The sequence below is a fragment of the Aquarana catesbeiana genome, linkage group LG02 (genome assembly GCF_042186555.1).
Source record: "Aquarana catesbeiana isolate 2022-GZ linkage group LG02, ASM4218655v1, whole genome shotgun sequence".
NCBI lineage: Eukaryota > Metazoa > Chordata > Amphibia > Anura > Ranidae > Aquarana > Aquarana catesbeiana.
Genome location: NC_133325.1, coordinates 662455057 through 662476441, shown reverse-complemented (window position 1 = coordinate 662476441; position 21385 = coordinate 662455057).

The window sequence follows — 21385 nt, the reverse complement described above, 5'->3', positions numbered from 1 at the left end:
ATTCCAGTGTTGTCATACAAATCAGAATACATATAAAGGACTAGTGTTTCCTGTACCCAACGCGTTTCGGAGTGAAAATGTAATCCTCCTTCTTCAGGGATATAGTTTAAACAAGAAACTCAGTATTAGGAGACTGGGAGTCACAATTGTTTTAAAACATGGAGGTGCCAAGAGGAGTTGTTTCCAAATTGCTTGAGCCACAGAGTTCAATATGCAGGCATACCTCAAGAACAGGAGAATGCCTGGCCCGTATGTGCTGGTCCAGCTCCCCCACGCCCAAACAACACCAACCCGGGGGAGGGGAAGCCAGAGGACCCACTGGGGCCGAAAAGCATCAAAGAACCCTGCACAGTGGTGCGTGGAAAAGACTTGGCTGCATTGCTATTTGTGTGGTAAGAAAAACGCAACAAGAGGAGAGGCTGTCTGTGAATGCCACAGCTGTGGGAATAATGTGACTGATCGCTCCAGCACCCAGCCCAGGACTGAGAGCTCTGTCAAACATAAACTCAGTTAGATCCAAAGCAAATGCCCTTTGCAGGCAGGGGCCTCGGGCCCTTTGATAGTGTTAGCTGTCCTATTCCTGTGGCTACTGATCCCAGTACCGCCTCTTCAGGCACTGCCAGCCCCCTGGCTGCAGCTGCCCCTTTCGCTAGCCCTCCTGGCCACTTCTCCACAGCCCTCCCAGACTGACTCTGCATCCATCCCAGACTGCTTGCACCCAGTCCTCTCAGGCATGTCTCTCAGTCTTCTGACTGTAACACTCACCAGCCCTCTTGGCTGTCTTTCTGCCTGGAGATTTGCCTGGCGGTGTTCTCCTGCTGTCCTTTCCTTGCTCCTGTGCCTCCTGGTCAGGATCCCTCCGTGTGTCATGAGAAAGGGTCCCCTCCGCACCTCAGCCCAGGCCTGAGTTCACCCCCCCGACTAGGGGCTACCCTCAAAGGCCTCCGACAGCCTTAGTCCTCATGCACACGGACGTTTTTACAGCTGCTTTTTTGAGCTTTTTTTGCAGCTTAAAAAGGCCTGTCTATGTTAGTCTATGGCTTCATGCCCACCTAGGCGTTTTTGAGCTGCAAGTGGCATAGGCGTTTTTAAGCTGTAAAAAAAACCCAGGACCAGTGGGTTCTGAGAGATGTTTTTCAGCTGTAAAAACGCTCTAACGCTGAAAAACGCTGAAAAACGCTGAAAAACGCTCAAAAACGTCATTCACCAACGTTTTTTAGCGTTTTTGATCCATTGAAAAAAAAAAAAAAAAAAATTTGAAAAAAAAAAAAAACGCTCAAAAACGCTAACGCGGAAAAGCGCTCAAAAACGCTCAAAAACGCTAAAAAACGCTATTACAAAAACGCTGAAAAAAGCTGAAAAAAGTCACTGCTAAAATACTGGCGTTTTCATAACGTTTTTTTAACAGCCTGTGTGCATGAGGGCTAACACTCCATCTCCATCTTACACCCAAACTCCACACTGTCCCAGCTGTGCTGACCCTGACTATTTAAGGGGGCCTGCCCCCTGCCAACCCATCTGTTGGAGATTGGTCAGGGCCCTCGGAACACTCCGGGCAGCTCCTCCTCCCCTCCACTCCCATCCTTCTAGAACATTCTGCATGTTTCTAAAAGTAGGAGGGGGTCTTAGAGATGCTGCCTGTGAGTCATACCAGTCCTCCCTGAGTCACTCAACCCTGACCCAGAAAAACACACAGGCTTGGCTGCCAGCCAAGCCTGAATTTACCTACACTAACAAAAATCCTAACACTAGCACTCCAGCAACGCTAGGGGATGCTACATTGAAATGATCATTTATGTTGCCTGGTAATAAAGACACTAAATCAAACTGGTATGTGGAGCCAATACCTTCCATATTCTGACTCATTGGTGTTGATTTACAAAGGGCAAGTAAACTGTGCACTCTGCAAGTGCAGTTGTTCCAGAGCATTGTAAATGAGAAGAAGCTCTGCTGACTTCCATCATCCAATCATGTGCAAGCAAAAATGCTGTTTTTTTAATTTTCCTTGGACATGATTGGGTATTCTTTACAAAGTGTGGCTTTACCTCACTTACTAAGCTCTCAAGCAACTGCACTTTGCAAAGTCCACACCTATTTGCCTTTAAATCAACCCCCTTGTCTGCAGTTGCAGTGCAGATGCAGGCAGAGTGAATGTAAATATAGCAAATTTTGACTGGCTTAAGTCTGTGAACTTTCAAAGCAAAAGAAGAATAAGAAAAGGCAGAAGTAAAATGTTTGCAAAGTTGCTTGGTGGTTTTGAATATGTCAAAAACTTGGGGGAGATTTACTAAAGCTGGAGTATGCAAAATCTGGTGCAGTTCTGCATAGAAACCAATCAGCTTCCAGGTTTTATCATCAAAGCTTAGTTGAACAAGCTGAAGTTAGAAACCGATTGGCTACCATGCATAGCTGCAACAGATTCTGTGTGCACCAGTTTTAGTAAATCTCCTCCAACGCATTTTAAAAGTTCAGATAAAGTAGAAATATGCCCTCCCATTAAAGAAAATGTGATGCAGCACGTAATTATCCTCTTCACGTCGGCCGAATGCATACATGTGGCCTCTCAGTGTGTCGGCTTTATTACCGAGTGGCCACAGATATGTGTACCTGAATGTAAATAGAGCTGTGCCAAGAGCGCGGGCCCTGCACGCTCCTGGCATAGTTAGGCTCCATGCACGTTGAAGCTCATAGACGGCCGTTTTTGGGAGTTTGGCGTTTTTATTAACAGCCCATAAACTCCCCTCTAGGTTATCCTAGGTGTCCATGCACACATGGATGTTTTTGGATTCTTATCAGCAGTGGAGTTTATGAGCTATAAAGAAATGGGGGAACTAATGCGCAAAACCAAACTGTATAGAATAGAATATATAAGGATGGGAGAAGCTGCCAACATATAGAAGTGTTATAGTGTTATAGAAGTACACAGATAAAATATACGAATAAGTGAAGTCTGTGGCGCTAACTAAAGTGCAGAAATTGATCAATATATATAGATAGTAAATAGAACCGCTCACACACCTAACAAGTAAGCATGTAGAAAAGAATAGGCAAGTGCAAGTGAAAATAAAAATAACAAATATTCTCTACTCTTCTCTAGATCACTGGTAAAGTGCACCACGGATTCCAAACAGCAATCTAAAATAACATCCGGTGTGTATATAAAGTGCATCAAGTGAAAAAATATATGACAATCCTAGTCTAATGATATAATGACATAAAAAACTTGACACACAAACATTTCTGAATAAATCCACTGTTCTCCTGGAGTATAAAAGGTGTAATTCAAAAAACAAAGTCCAACAAGTGATAAACACAAATGTGAATAAGTTCACATATATATGTTCATGAATTAAATCTTATCGTAATGAAACCCTTTGATAAAGTCACGTGTTCAGTGACGATACGCGTCAGGGAAGAGCCAGGTGTCGTCACTTCCGGTCACGGCCGAGACCGGAAGTACTCTGCTGTTTGCTGGATTATCGTATTTTAAACTCTAAGTTACTCTTTGTTTTAATAAAACTCTTTTGGGAAATACTACATGATGGAACCACCCTCTTTTATTTCATGTCCTCACCGCATCGGTTAAGCCTGGAGTCACCCCCGAAAATCCGCTATTGTTGGGACAATCAGGACAATCGTTGGAAATCGATGGCTGTGCTAGGATCTGCTGTTTTCCATACTGAAGGCTTGACTCGACCCGTAGCGACGTAGGGATCTCCATCTGAGGTGAGAGGCTGGGGGAATCGTGTGGCGCACCACGGATATTATATATGTGATTGGAGGAATTTGACATCGATCGAAAGTTGTTTTGCACAATTTTTTTTTTTTTGCACACGGATTTAATTCATGAACTTATATATGTGAACTTATTCATATTAGTGTTTATCACTTGTTGGACTTTGTTTTTTGAATTACACCTTTTACACTCCAGGAGAACAGTGGATTTATTCAGAAATGTTTATGTTTCACATTTTTTTTATGTCATTATATCATTAGGCTAGGATTGTCATATATTTTTTCACTTGATGCACTTTATATACACACCGGATGTTATTTTAGATTGCTGTTTGGAATCTGTGGCATTGGTGCACTTTACCAGTGATCTAGAGAAGAGTAGAGAAGATTTGTTATTTTTATTTTCACTTGCACTTGCCTATTCTGTTCTACACGCTTACTTGTTAGGTGTGTGAGCAGTTCTATTTAGTATCTATATACATATTGATTCATTTCTGCACTTTAGTTAGCGCCACATACTCCACTTATTCAAAGTTTATGGGCTGTTTTCTGAACGCCATAAAATCGCGTTCAGGAGTCGTTTTTCTGACCACAAAAAACGCTGATAAACATCGCTCAAAAACATGGCTCACCAGTGTTTTCTAACGTCTTTAATCCATAGAAAAGAAGAAAAAAAAATGCTAAAAAACGCTAATGTAGAAAAACTCTAATAAACGCTATTGCAAAAACGTTGAAAAACATTGAAAGACTCACTGCAAAGCTACTGGCGTTTTTATAGCGTTATTTTAACGTCCAGTGTGCATGGAGCCTTACCGGCGGCTAACAGAAAGCTCCCGATCTCTATTTGTGATCAGGAACTTTCTGATCATGTGACTGCTGTAACAACCAATCACAGAGATCAGATGATCAGAAACCCCACCCCGTCTCCTGGCATCAGAAACCTCTTAAAGGGCCACAATGTGCTGGTGTTAAAAGAGAAGTTCAGCCTGAGCTTGTTTGGCTGGGCTTCTCCTACGGGTCACAGAAGTGCAAATCGTCAGGTGCCTGGACTGATAGGCGTCTCAGCCTCTCAGCGAGCCTCTGAGATGGCCGCTCCCCGCCCCTCCACAGCTGATCACTCCAATGAGCGTAGAGGAGCAGAGCAGGAGAGACATTGACTGACAGGCAGCAGCTCTCCTCTCAGGGAAGTGAGAGAACCGAGCCATCCACGATGTTCGATCGCTCAGTTCTCAGTGAAGAAGCAGGGGGGGGGGGGACAGATGCAGCATCGGACTGCTGCTGCATCCACTTAGGTAAGTATCCCTTTCATGACTAAGCCTATTTTTGACATTCGGTGTCTACAAGTTAAAAACATTATATATATATATATATATATATATATAATTTTTTTTAGCAGCGAATCTAGAGAATAAATCGGCGATTGTTGCAATATTTTATGTCACACGGTATTTGTGCAGCGGTGTTTAAAGCACAACTTTTTGGGAAAACAGACACTTTCATGAATTTAAAAAAAAACAAACAGTAAAGTTAGTCCAATTTTTTTGTATAATGTGAAAGATGATGTTACGGCGAGTAAATAGATACCAAACATGTCACGCTTTATAACTGCACACACTCGTGGAATGGCGACAAACGACGGTACCTAAAAATCTCCATTGGCAACGCTTTAAATTTTTTTTACGGTTACCAGGTTAGAGTTACAGAAGAGGTCTAGTGCTAGAATTATTGCTCTCGCTCTGACGATTGCGGCAATATCTTACATGTGTGATTTGAACACCGTTTACATATGCGGGCGAGACTTCCGTATGCTTTTTGTTTGCTGCGGGAGCTCGCAGCGATGGGGGTGCTTTAAAAAAATAGTTTTTCTTATTTATTTTAATATTAATAAATAGTGTTTAAAAAAAAACAAAAACATTTTTGATCACTTTTATTGCTGTCACAAGGGATGTAAACATCCCTTGTGACAGTAATAGGTGGTGACAGGTGCTCTTTTTTTTTTTAAACCGACGCCATTGGCAGTCGAGTAAACAGGAAGTGACGTCATGACGTCACTTCCGTGTTTACAATTAGGAGACTGGAACAATGCCGCTTACGGCTTTGATTCAGTCTGTCCCTAGCTGCTGGAGGCAGCGGATTGTTGATCGGGCCTCACGGTGGAACGGGAGGCCCGGTAAGAGCGGCGGGAGGAGGGGGGGACGTCCTCTCCCGCTCCTCCAGTATAACAGCCGAGCGTCTTTTAGCCGATTGCCGACTCTAAAAACATACTGCAGCTGCGGGCATCATCCCGGTATAACCCCCAAAAGCCGAGTACGCACATCTGCATATGCTCGGCGGGAAGGGATTAAATATGGGATAAAAAAAATCCCATACTTCTCTTTTAAGAGGTTATTATGGCATGCACCTGCAGTTTTCTCATAGTCCTCCATTAAAATCTCATAAATACCTCTTCATCCTGCCAGTGGATTCCACCTGATGTACCTTGCTGTGATGGTATGGCAACACTGCTGCACTACTCCTGAATTTAGAGCAGAGTTGTCACTCTCATGGAGGTGATGTGCCAGTTTGAAAACCACAAGTCTGTAGCTTCTTAACCAACACCTGGCCATACCTAGTCCTGCCCACTGCTTTTTGGATTGACAGCAATGCCTCTTTTGCTGAAATCCTTCCACTGGGAGCTGCAGTGTCTGGGATGGGGAGCTTGTGAGACACAAATGAAGGAGGATTTGGCTCCGTCAGGAAAGCTAAAGAAATAGTTTTACTTTCTGCATCACAAAGTAACTGGATTTGGTACTTGATTAGACTGTCATACAGAATCCTTTAGTTGAGTCTATTGATTCATGTGTTTGTGCTGCCCCATTATGTCTTTGTTTTGTTCATTTCTGAAGGAAGTGCTACCCACACAGTATACATTCATTAGTGTGTCTTTCTCTATATAGAAATGTAATAACGTTCATAGAGGAATTTGATAACCATACAAAATTACGTAATTATAAGGCTTTGAAAGTGAAGGCACTTAGGGCATTTAACAGCCAAAGCAATAACATCCCAGGTGCTTGTAAGTAAAGCCTAAATAAGCGGAGACCAATTCTGACAGTAGCAACTAGACAGTGGATTCTACTCACGCCAAGCATTTTATTTCATAAAGAAATAAATGGCATTACTAAGAGCTATAAGTGAAATGCGTTAGAGGCCTTGTGGTTTTTACCTGTAAGCTGTTATCTTTGTAAAATGAAATCCTCAGAGTGAGCAGATAATATACCTATAAAGATGACCTGTTGCTAGTTACTGTAAAGGGTACTTACAGGTGGAAGTAGTTTCCAGTGCACAGCTACTTTTTGTGAAGACCACTAACTACGTGTTCCTATAGTCCTGAGAAGAAAATACACAATAGACTCAAATAGATGTAGGTTGACATGGCTTAGGATTATACTGTATTAATGTGTATACATTTTATTACCATTCAAAATAAAGTCTCCAGATGTGCATAGACCATGCAGCAAACATGGTGCATCTGAAAACAGCCATCTCAGGGATTGATATTTATTATTACTATACAGGATTTATATAGCGGCAACAATTTACGTAGGGCTTTACAACTTGAGGGTAGACAGTACAAATACAATACACTTTAATAGAGTAGGAATCAGAGGGCCCTGCTCCTTAGAGCTTACAATCTAATACCTCGTACACACAATCGGACTTTACGCCAACAAAACTGTGGATTTTTTTCCGAAGGATGTTGGCTCAAACTTGTCTTGCATACACATGGTCACACAAATGTTTGGCCCAAAATTCTGAACATACAACACGTACGACGAGCCGAGAAAAAGGAAGTACAATAGACAGTGCGGCTCCTTCTGCTTGAGTCAGTGCATTACGATCGGACTTTCCGATAACAAGTTTTGTTGGCGGAAAATTTGAGAACCTGCTCTCAAACATTTGCGTGCGGAAATTCCGACAGCAAATGTTCGATGGAGCATACACACGGTCGGACGTTCCGACAACAAGCTCACATCGAACATTACCCGTCGGAAAGTCCGACCGTGTGTACGCGGCATTAGAGGGAAGGTCAAGAGATACAAAAGGTAATAACTGTGGGCGATGTGCTAATTGGTAAGATAAATGTACAGTTGTTAGATGGGGGGCCAGATAGGAAAAATTAAAGCAAAAGCAGAAAAAATGCCCACTGGAACCAAGCCAATTCCCTTTTATATGTGAAATGTTAAACCTGATATGAGGCTATGGCCATAAACTAATCCCTTCTCATAACCCCTTCAGTAAAATCTTACTCTAAGTCAGAAGAACTCCAGACCACAGTGGGTACAACGAGGGAAACCTTGCACAAGGAATAATGAAATTCCCAAATATTTAAAATAAAAGTTTTGTGTATAGGTGAACCTATGGCTAAGTACATATTGCCCTGGAGGTAGACATGCATCCGTGTAATCATAGGATAATTGTATCTTGAGCACAGCTGCAATTTCCACTGCCCCTGGGCCACACAAGTTTCTGAAAAGAAGTTCGTCCCTTAGAAGGGGTATTTACATACTCCCATGATACATCCTCTCATGGTCTCTAACATGGAGTAAATAAGGTATTTAGCATTACAGCTCATCAGTACTGAACACCAGGCCAACATCTGATGTCAAAGCTCCCCAAATGAACTGTTTCGAGAAAACCGGTAGCTGTGGTTAAAAAGAGTTCCCCACTACTCACAGAGCAATGTATGCTAAAGGCAGTGGCAAAACTAATGAGGGCACACATTATGAATGTTTTTCCATGCTCAACCCCATGTCCACCAACAACCAACCAGGGATAACAGAACACAACGTCTCAAGGGAGCTTACCAAACCTCTTAGCAATGAATAATACCTACAATTAAAGAAAATAGGCTCATATTACTAAGACGGATGAGCTATTTTAACATCACTGCTTTTTAATCTTTTTAATAATTTTTGCTTAAACATTTTCAATTTACAAATAAACGTGGCTAAAGATGTGCAATCTTTAGTTTTATCACATGAAACGAGCAAGTTTCTGTTGAAATCCTTACCTCCTTATAAATATTTTATCACATTATTTTTTAAGCCACCTCAAGAAGCTTCTTTTTGCCATTTGTCTCTATAGAAACTTATTGACACTCCCAGACATCAGCAGCCTTAAAAGAGAAGTATACTCACCTAGGTGAATGCAGCATTGATCCGATGCTGCATCTGTCCCCCTTCTGCAGTGAGAACTGAGCGATCAAACACAGTTGATCTTTCAGTTTTCAATGTTCAGTTGAGCACAGAGCTATATTGCAGAAAACACAATTGTATAAGACAAGGTGCGCCAGACTAAGTGCAGTATTTAAGGATGCATTTAATATAATATGACAAACAGCCAAAAGGCTACTCACAAAAGGATGAAGTAATCAGGCATGTAAATAAAATAAGGTCCGGGGGTCACTGGACGGTCCGTGGGGGGATGAGCTGTGTCCCAGAGGAGATGACAGGCCGCTGGCAGGCCGCAGGAGAAAGGAGCAGCAATGAAAGCAGCCCTGCAAGTGGTGTAGTTCCAGCAGCGTGTAATTCCAGCAGCGTCCAGAAAGCCGAAAGTTCTGATAGAACTGAAGAAACAGTGGATGCTGTGAAACGCGTCTTCTGATTGGCTGCCACGACACTTCTGGTCTACGGAGCTTGCGTTCCACGCTGAGGCGCACTTCCGGTTCTGGCTTTCAGCTTTCCGGACGCTGCTGGAAATACAAAAACTTCATCCTTTTGTGAGTAGCCTTTTGGCTGTTTGTCATATTATATTAAATGCATCCTTAAATACTGCACTTAGTCTGGCGCACCTTGTCTTTTTCCATTGTGTTTTCCAGAGTTGTGCTTCTCCTCTCATGGTTGCTGCCGACGGTGTATACCCATATTGACTATTATCATATTCATATTGACTATCATCATCTTCCCCTACCCTGTATATAACATTGGACCATTTCTTTTACTCCCCTTCTTTTACCATTTTACAACTTTGACTTTGCTTTGTTGGTACATGCGCCATCTCACCCCCCTTTTTTTTCTCACAGAGCTATATTGCAGCTTACCAATCCTTAGATGTGGTGGCTGCATTAGTTTTCTTTTCTTTGACTTTATTCCCTCTGTTGTCACCTGGTGTTCTGGACTCCTATATTACTGAGACACAAATCTGAAGGAATGAGCACAGGAGGAACAGCAGCATTGTCAGTCTGGGGGAGGGTAGTAATAAATCTATTAACAGCTTTAGACACTAACAAATTGAAGCCAACTAATTGAACAAACTCTAGTTCACACTTTATAATCTGTTATAGCAGTTATTTTTTATTTGATTTATTTTTTCTTTTGGAATAAAGGTTTTACTAAAGGCTGATCATTTTAATCATCCCTGTCAGTGTTAATTCATTTGTCTCATCCATATAAACTGATACATTCTGCTGGAGAGCTTGAGCTTGTGGAAAAACAACAGACTTGCTGGTTGGCTCACCAGATAAAAATAGAAGAAAGCCTAAAAAATCAAACGAATACAGCCCTCAAATCTAAGAATAGGTAAGCTACACTATAATAAACGTTTGCTTTTGGGTTTACTACTGCTTTCATTAAAATACTAGTTGCCTGACTTTTGTGATAATCCAAAGGCTTCAATGCTTTCCAAGTCAGTGTCACTGACTCAGAACAGACAATTCAGAAGATCCAACTTTACTTTGACTTCAACATTTGTATTACATGATATAAAAATGATTGGCTTAACATGTACCACATCCATAAATATCACCACCTCAAAAATCCATATATGTTAGACTTTACTGGTACTGGGGAGGACAGACACATAAATACAGTGGTACCTTGGATAACAAGCATAATTTGTTCCAGAAGAATGCTTGTAATCCAAAGCACTCATATATCAAAGCGAGTTTCCCCATAGGAGTCAATGGAAACTCAGATAATTCATTCCACATTGACTGCTATCGTATGCAGGACTGCATGTGGCCAGAGGTGGGGGGGGGCGCCGGAGACACTCTGAAACACTTGGAGACCGATCAGAGCCGCTCGGATGCATTCGGAGACACTCAGGAAAGGAGTGCCTCCGAGCGGCTCTGAACGTCTCTGAGTGTCACCGGCGCCCCCTGCACCTCTGGCCAAGTGCGGTAGTGCACACCCCATTGGCTTGAATCCTGCTCATCTTGCAAGACAACATCCGCAAAACGAGTCAAGATTATTCAAAAATAATAGCTCGTAGTATTGCAAAAGGCTCGTAAACCATGTTACTCACAATCTAAGGTATTACTGTATATCATAATAGAAAATGTATTCAAAAGTTAAAATCACTCTTAAAATAATATTGGAAATAATTTCTTTCAAAAAATGTTTAATTTTTAAACACCACTTATCATGCCACCCTGCCTCTGTAAAATTGCAGGCCAAGTTTCCACAGGAGCCTATCACACCAATTACTGCCTGGATTCCTGTACACAGGGGAATTGAACCTGTCACCCTTTACATTAAGGGAACCTTTACTGACAGGAATATACAAGTTGCCATTATTGACCTCTCCTAGAAATGCTTGTTTCCTTGCTGTCATGCTGATGCAGTGGTGTTTTCAATTTCTGACCCTGCAACTTTACCATTTTCTTCTTAGTACATTGCCAGATATAAAAGTAAAAGCCATTTCCGCACATATGTGCAATTGCACACTGGTCCTGCAATCATAAAAGCCCCTTGCCCAGTGCCCAAGCCACAATTTGTTATTAAAGATGGCAGCCAGCCCCCTATAAATCCTTGTAATGGAGTATAAAAGTTCTTAAAATTGTCACCAGCAACAATTTATTGTAGTGGTGATGTCAGTGAGTCTATGCACCAAGTTCACACCTCACATCCCTTACTCCTTCTACAGCTTTACTTTACAGGATGAATCTCCTCCATAGGGGGTCCTGATCACCAACCTGAAATACTCAAGACAGGTATTTTGCTTGTTGCAGACCTCTTCCAACATCCCTAGTCTTAGACCTGACACTAAAGCCTGGTACACACTGCTAGTTTTTTTTTCGTTCAACCTAGTGGGCTGAACGAAAAAAAAAACCTGACAGCTCAGGTCGGAGCCACTGCACTAACAATCCAATGTTAGTACAGCGATCTCCCCTACTGTTCTATTGTGTTCTGACAGGGGGACGGCCTCCCCGCCAGAGATCCCGTGACGTCACCCAGAGACCCCGCTCCTTGTGACGTCACCGGATGGCAATGCCCCATGGCTGTATAAGAACTGGCAGACAGCAAAGCTGACACAACAGCGGAAGCCAGTGTTTGAGGAGGACCGTTTTTTTTTTTTCATTTTTAGAGGCTCGGCGGCGACGGAGGAAAAAGACATTGGCAGAGGGAGAAAACATCACTGGAGGGACATCAGCAGGGGGAGAAGACGGGAGGAAGAAGACATCACCAGAGGGACATTACCAGAGGAACATCACCAGAGGAACATCACCAGAGGAACATCAGCGGAGGGAGAACACTGGAACAAGAGGACATCGGTGTTGAAACTGGAGAAAAAAGACACGTTGGAGCTACAGAGGGGGGCATTATTCATTCTTAATAAAGGACTTGTTAACTTGTTAAAAACCATCTCTTTTTTGTAACACTACACTGCTTTTTTTGGGGTGAATGGGCAGGGATAAAATGTACCGCATACTCATTCACATGGGGGGGGGGGGGGCCGGGACGGGATCCCTTTACTTAAAGGGGGCTTTCAGATTCCGATAAACCCCCTGCCCGCATACCCCACAACCACCGCCAAGGGTTGTCGGGAAGAGTCCCTTATCCCCATCAGCATGGGGACATGGTGCATTTCTTTGCAGAAGCACAGCCTTGTTTTGTGGCAGTGGTTTCATGTGAGACTACACCAGAACTTTATTTGTATTGACCTATACAATAGTTTATATGAATGTCAGAATATTCGTGATAACGGAAATTCTACTGCCAGATGAAAGTTTCCCAAGCACAATGCATATTTCGATTTGCACATTTTTCTCCCAGCCAAGAACCACATTCACAGTTCAAATGTCCATTCCTTCAAGTCCCCCATTTCATATATATATATATATATATATATATATATATATATATATATATATATATATACCGTATTTATCGGCGTATAACACGCACTTTTTTCCCCTTAAAATCAGGGGAAAGTCGCAGGTGCGTGTTATACGCCGATCCTCGCCGATCCCGAGCTGTTACATTTTCAAAATCGCGGAACGCGATTTGAAAATGGCGCCGCCGGAGCCGAAGTACACAGAGCCGGTCCTCGGCTCTTTCCGGCGGCTCTCGTTTACTTTCGGCTCCACTCGTAGTCCCGAGCGGAGCTATCCGAACCTACTCGGATAGCTCCGCTCGGGACTACGAGTGGAGCCGAAAGTAAACGAGAGCCGCCGGAAAGAGCCGAGGACCGGCTCTGTGTACTTCGGCGCCGGCGGCGCCATTTTCAAATCGCGGACCGCGATTTTGAAGCCCTGGAAGCAGGGACAGGGGATCCCAGGGTGCACTGGGGCAAGGCTGCACTGGGGAAGGCTGCACTGACAAGGCTGCACTGGGGAAGGCTGCACTGACAAGGCTGCACTGGGGAAGGCTGCACTGACAAGGCTGCACTGGGGAAGGCTGCACTGACAAGGCTGCACTGGGGAAGGCTGCACTGACAAGGCTGCACTGGGGAAGGCTGCACTGGGGAAGGCTGCACTGACAAGGCTGCACTGACAAGGCTGCACTGACAAGGCTGCACTGGGGAAGGCTGCACTGACAAGGCTGCACTGGGGAAGGCTGCACTGACAAGGCTGCACTGACAAGGCTGCACTGACATGGCTGCACTGACAAGGCTGCAATGAAGGGCATTTAAATGTAAGTTTTTTTCCCTTCAACTTCCCTCCTAAAAGTTTTTTTTCCTTAAAATTCCCTCCTAAATTGGGGTGCGTGTTATACGCCGATAAATACGGTATATATATATATCTCTATATCTCTCTCTCTCTCTATATATACATATATATATATATATATATATATATATATATATATATATATATATATATATATATACACATACATACATATATACACATTATTGCTATTCTTCAGAAGACATCACTGGATTTAAAGTGATTGTAAACGTTCACCTTGTAAAACAACCCATTCAGTTTAAAATAGAGATGAAAGGCAAAACATTTTTGTATAGATATAAAAATAAAAACATTATAAATACCTTTTTTCCCTATTTTATAAGTGATCACATTCCCTCCGTTTTCAGCTGCATAAAAGCTGGGGGGAGGTGGAGCAGCAGTACACTGAGCTTCCCAGTGAATGGCTGTGAAGTGGGGGGGGGTGTCAGGACAAGTCTGATCATTGGAGGAGAGCAGGCTGAGTTCCCAGTACAGCTAGAGAGCTGACCACGGTGTGCTCTCCTGCTCAGTGTGGTCAGTTTTTAATAGGAAAGCAGGGGGATTAGCAGGAACACCAGGGATTTCACATAAAGGAAGCAAAACAATGAGAACAGGATACTTTTTCATACAAGTAAATGGTACAGCAGGCACATATCAGGAATATCAAGTGTTGGGGTATCAAACGCTTTAAAGAGGGAGTCCACCTTAAACAAAAAATATTAAAAGCCAGCAGCTACAAATACTGCAGCTGCTGACTTTTAATAAATGGACACTTACCTGTCCCAGGGTCCAGCGATGTCGGCAGCCGATCGATCGTCTCTCGGCTGCCCCCACCGCCATCCTCGGTCAGGGAATCAGGAAGTGAAGCGCTGCGGCTTCACTGCCCGGTTCCCTACTGCGCATGCGCGAGTCGCGCTGCGTGTCTACACTGGTCCCTGTTGTGTTGTGGGAACTGTGTGTTTCCCACAACACAACGGGGGGGGGGGGGGCGGGCATTTGCGGCTAGCTGCGGCTAACTATTCCCAGAAGTGGGTGCAGATACCTGTATTATACAGGTATCTGCACCCCCCTCCCCCCTGAAAGGTGCCAATTGAGGCACGGGGGGGGGAGGAATCCGATGAGCGGAAGTTCCACTTTAGGGTGGAACTCCGCTTTAAGTAGTGTGTACAGTGCCTTGCAAAAGTATTCACCCCCCATGGCTATTTACATATTTAGTTACATTACAGCCTTTAGTTCAAAGTTTTTTTTAATCTGAATCATATGTGATGGATCAGAAGAACACAATAGTCTAAGTTGATGAAGTAAAATTCAATATATATATATATATAGATATATATCTATCTATATCTATAGATAGATTTATATCTATAGATATATATCTATCTATATCTAGAGATATAGATATATATATATATCTATATATATATATCTATATATATAGATATATATATATATAGATATATATATATATATATAGATATATATCTATATATATATATATATATAGATATATATCTATATATATATATAGATATATATCTATATATATATATAGATATATATATATAGATATATATCTATATATATATATAGATATATACAGATATATATATATATCTAGATCTATATATATATATAGATATATATATATATATCTATATATATATAGCATGTGCATATGTATTCACCCCCTTTGTTGTGAAGCCCATAAAAAGCTTTGGTGCAACCAATTACCTTCAGAAGTCACATAATTAGTGAAATGATGTCCACCTGTATGCAGGTAGACATCATTTCACTAATTATGTGACTAAGTGTCACGTAATTATGTGCAATCTAAGTGTCACACGATCTGTCATTACATATACATACCTTTTTGAAAGGCCCCAGAGGCTGCAACACCTAAGCAAGAGACACCACTAACAAAACACTGCCATGAAGACCAAGGAACTCTCCAAACAAGTAAGGGACAATGTTGTTGAGAAGTACAAGTTAGGGTTAAGTTATAAAAAAAATATCCAAATCTTTGATGATCCCTAGGAGAACCATCAAATCTATCATAACCAAATGGAAAGAACATGGTACAACAGCAAACCTGCCAAGAGATGGCCGCACACCAAAACTCATGGACCAGGCAAGGAGGGCATCAATCAGAGAGGCAGCACAGAGACCTGAGGTAAGCCTGGAGGAGCTGCAGAGTTCCACAGCAGAGACTGGAGTATCTGTACATAGGACGACAAAATGGCACGTTTTGAGTTTGCGAAAAGGCATGTGGGAGACTCCCAAAATGTATGGAGGAAGGTGCTCTGGTCTGATGAGACTAAAATTTAAACCCAACCCATCACATTAGCCAAAGAACACCATCCCCACAGTGAAACATGGTGGTGGCAGCATTATGCTGTGGCGGTGTTTTTCAGCAGTTGGGTTTGGGAAACTGGTCAGAGTTGAGGGAAAGATGGATGGTGCTAAATACAGGGATATTCTTGAGCAAAACCTGTACCCCTCTGTATGTAATTTGAGGCTAGGACGGTGGTTCACCTTCCAGCAGGACAATGACCCCAAACACACTGCTAAAACAACACTTAAGTGGTTTAAGGGGAAATATGTAAATGTGTTGGAATGGCCTAGACAAAGTCCAGACCTCAATCCAATAGAAAATCTGTGGTCAGACTTAAAGATTGCTGTTTACAAGCGCAAACCATCCAACTTGAAGGAGCTGGAGCAGTTTTGCAAGGAGGAATGGGCAAAAATCCCAGTGGTAAGATGTGGGAAGCTCATTATCCAAAGCGACTTGGAGCTGTGATAGCCGCAAAAGGTAGCTCTACAAAGTACTGACTTCTGTTATTTTGTCCTATTTGTTGTTTGCTTCACAATAAAAAAAAAAATCTTCAAAGGTGTGGGCATGTTCTGTAAATTAAATGATGCAAATCCTCAAACAATCCATGTTAATTCCAGGTTGTGAGGGGCAACAAAACACGAAAAATGCCAAGGGGGTGAATACTTTTGCAAGGCACTGTATGTGTGGCATTTATGATGCATACCATGAAAGATTAAGAGCAGCTGAAAGTTGGGGGTCTTTATATTGCATTGTCCATTTTTATCCATTGAACACTGAACAAAATGATATTTTCTGAAAATCAATATTGTTAATTAAAAGCAATGCTTCTACACTTTTCTATTGTATGCTGTTAATGCTCCAGGTTTCTCGAATGTAATAAATTGTGTTTATACCTACAGCTGGCACATTATCCACTTTCTCATATTTCATTATGATTACATTATTGTACATGCTGCCGACATGATTTGAGCTAGGATACTGTTATTTTGGCACATAGGACTCATCTGTGCATATCTTACAGTTTGCTGTAACGTGGAAATAGTTTAAAGCAAAGTAATTAAATAGGCTGCCATCGTTTTTTTTTTCTTTTTTGGGGGGAGAGTAGGAAAAACACAAAATGTGGTGGTGGGGAAGGGTACAGGCCAAATTGTAATTTCCAGTCTTATAAATGTTGGAAGAAATCAATTTTCACTTTTGTTTAATTGTTCACTATCTCAGGTATTTATTTAAAGTGTATGTATTGAGGGACATTGAGGGACACTGGAAGTTGTATAGTCATTTTTCGCTAATGTCCAATCCTCATGTACACGGTGGTATAACTCAACAGTAACAGTAGACTTCCTATGTCCCTTAGTTTCTGGCGAGTACAAAAATTCTATTATTTTGTATTGGGTAACAAAAGTTAAAAACCTCTGCCAGGTTGTATTTTATGTGAATCATTGAGGACATTTCCCTTCACTTCCTGTTCCAGAGACGTAATAGGACATTACAGGAAATCTCCCAAACTGAGGAAAATTCCCATCTTAGACAGTTGTCCCCAGAAAATGTGTCCCAATAGGAAAATTTCCCCTTACTTCTTGATCTGTAGACAACTCTACAACTTTAATTTTCCCTCACTTTCTCAGTGACAAATGGTCACCAGTAAAAATAAATTTCTCCCAACAGGCACACCACCAAGAATAAAAACTTGACAGAAGAGTCTAACTTTTCCCCACCCTATCCAAAATTTAAAAAAAAAATGTATATAGTATTAACAGACCATAGAATTTATGAAAATTGGATGCAATAAGCGGGTATGTAAATGTTTTAAAAAATTCACATCTGGAGTTAGCCTCGGAGGCCAGTGGCTATAGCCATTGGGAGATTCGCAAGTAGTCAGCTGGATTAATACACAAACAGATACTCTATCGCAGTGGTCTCCAAACTGCGGCCCTGGGGCCGGATGTGGCTCTTTGCTTGCCTCTATCTGGCCCTTGGGGCACTATTCCATCCACAACTGACATAAGGATGGGGCACTATTCCTCCCACTGACACCAAGGATGGGGTGCTATTTCTCCCCCTGACACCAAGGATGGGCTTCTATCCCTCCCAACGATATTAATAGGGTACTATTAGTTCCACTAAAACCAATGATGGGGCATTGTTTACTCCCACTGGCCACAGTCCGGCTCCCATCAATTCTGAAAGACAGTAAACCGGCCCTTTGTTTAGAAAGTTTGGATACCCCTGCTCTAGCGGATGACATAGGCCCACCAGAGGCGTGGGGTCTAAGCACTAGCTGTTTTTTTTACCAGAGATCCTGATGGTAGAGATGTGTTTCATTGCCTGCTAATGCCAGGTCTTGACCCTTAGGATTGCCCCCCCTCCCCCCCCCGCAGGTTGAGAGCAAAAGGGAGCCAGGCAGTGGATGAAGCAGACAAGGAACAAGCAGAAGCGTCGTCGATGTACAAGCCAGAGGTCAGTAATGTGTAGCAGCTGGATGTGATCAGACATAAACATAATCAATAAACAAGCCAAGGTTGATAAAGAGTGGTAGTGAAAATAAAGACAGCTTCGGGTACACAAAGAAGCAAGAGATTGGCTGGAGAGAGCACAATAATCTGTCAAACAGGAAGTGCAGAGACAGGTCTTTAGTCAGGAAGTTCATGGGAGAAGCAAAGAGTTCAAGGTTCACTACAAACAAGATATAAGGCAGGGTTGTCCAAGGGATCAGGTATGGAGCTGCCCAGCATCTTAAGTGGCACAGCAAGATGAGCTACAGCCAGACACCACAAAGGTTCCAAGTTCAGATGCGGACCCTGACAAAAACTCAATGCACTGATTATCAGTGTAGATGTCCCTTTCACACAAGCCAGTTATCGTCTCTTTTCGTTTCATGCTGTTAGAATGAGCAAAAGGAATCGGCTTGTGTTTACATTGTGATCAGCTGTGATTGGACACGGGGTAAAGGGTAGCTGTTGTTGTCTCTTTACCCCGATCTGTGATCAGCTGTGTCCTCCATGATACCAGGAGGACGTCATCTGACGCCCTCCCAGAACTGTCTGGCTGCGCTGTAGCCATCAGTCGGCTATAGCATGTTCTGGAGGTGGTTAAAGCAGAATTAAAGGCAAAACTTTTTTTTCATATTGGATTAATGGATAAGGGAGTAAGAGAGGGTTATAACCCCAGGCAAATTATTCTTTGCCATCTGTATCCCATTGGAGAGATTTTTGTTCAATTCCAGTCCCAGAAACAAAACAGGAATTGGGAGGAAATCTCTCAAAAGTGAGAGAATCCCTGGTTGTCCCCATTGGAAAATTTCCCCTTTATTCCTGTTCTGTGGACAACCCAAAATTGTGGATTTTCTTTTACGATTGACAGCAGTGAGAGCCAATGAGGAGACAGAAACCTGGGACAGCCAAGGTTCCTGTGCACATAGCTGGATCGAGAGGGGGCTCAGGTGATGTCACGGAAACCATCATGACTTGGGCTCCTGGAGGCCAGCCTCCTTCCTACTGACTATGGACCTAGGACTAAGGAGACCCCCCCTCTTAGGGTTACATGTAACCTTTTCCACAAGAGGTTTATATTACCTCCCTGGGTATCTGGTTGGCCGTGAAATATACTAGCTACCCATTCCATGCAATTAGGGCTGGATGGACTGTTTCTGGAACACCTTGGCATACCATTCATAGTGGAACTATTATCCTGGAGTGATGTGTTATGTGCAGGGGGTGAATTCCAGCATATGTGGGTTTAAGAAACTTTTTTTCTGTTACAGGTTTCCCGGCTTTAACTATTGTTTGCTGTAATAAGGTTTAGGTGATAAGCTCTCACATTGTTTAATCACCGCCAGAGTCCAGACTGCTAGGTCCTGGGAAGGAATCCAGTGTTTTCCTGTGTTTGTTTGTGTAATTTTCTCCTGAGACTTGTAATGTGTGCCATATCTGACAAGGGGGAAGGTTTTTGTGTATACAGTAAATGCTGTTTTGTTAATGCTTGGGGTAAATTTGCTACATTCTGGTTCCAGAGTGGAGGAATCTGTAGTTTGGCAGAGATACCCAGTCGGGGTGTCAGGCAGTCCATCACATTTGGGGGCAGCAGAGGGATCTACTTACTCCCTTCGGAGCAGTCCCAAACTACCACAGGGACACATCTTCAGGAGACCACTGCAGAGTGGCACTATTCCCCACAGCGATGGAAGCAGAGTTTCTGTGCTGGATTCAGTGAGAGCTCATCCAGTTTGGGGGACCTGGTGTAACGTCCATATCCCTCCACTGGAGGCTCCGACATCTCTCCTGTAATGTCTTTATCCCTCCACTGGAGGCTCCGACATTTCTCCTGTAATGTCTTTATCCCTCCACTGGAGGCTCCGACATTTCTCCTGCAATATTCTTATCTTTCCACTGGGAGCTCTGATATCTCCACAAACTCCATCGCATATTGATGACGTCGCAACGACATCACCAGGCTCCTCCTCTTGTCCCTACTTAAACAGCCGACGCCATTTGCTTGACGTTCGTGCTAAGAACCTGATGCCAGGTAAAGATCTCCAACAGAAGACTGCCGTCATCTCTCTCTATTGGGCCAGTCAGAGCCCTGACTATCATCTCTCTTTTGGGCCGGTCAGAGCCCCGACTATCATCTCTCTTTTGGGCCGGTCAGAGCCCCGACTATCATCTCTCTTTTGGGCCGGTCAGAGCCCCGACTATCATCTCTCTTTTGGGCCGGTCAGAGCCCCGACTATCATCTCTCTTTTGGGCTGGTCAGAGCCCCGACTATCATCTCTCTTTTGGGCCGGACAGAGCCCCGACTACCATCTCTCTTTTTGGCCGGTCAGAGCCCTGACTATCATCTCACTTTTGGGCTGGATAGAGCTTCGTCTTTCACCTCACTTTTGGGCCCCTCACAGAGCCCCTCCAACTTCCACTTGTTGGCCCGGACAAAGCCCCTTCCTCTCTAGTAGTCAGAGACTCTCCTCTGCTCTACCCACAGTCTACTTACTTTGCCCGAAGAAAACCTTACCTGTTCCTTTCCACATAGGAGACCAGTACATCTCTCAAGAAACCACTGGGTGACCCCATCTCCAGGAATCCACTCACTGCAAGTATCTTTACGTTTCCTGTAAACTTTATTCCTGTGTAGTGCTACTAAGCTTAAGTTGCCTCTGAAGCTCCCTGTCGTGGCTGTGTATTACCACTCTAAATAAAACCAATTGTATTTCCAAACTTATCTGAGTCTTCCTACCTAATAGCTGTTAAAGTTAACTGTTAAGCATATAGTATTCATAGACTTCCGTAGCTGTGATCCACACAATCCACCATAGTTCACTGCCTGAAGCATTGCACCTGGTTCTGTATGGGACACACTGGTGTCATTTGCAGGAGACTATGAAGAGAGGCCCT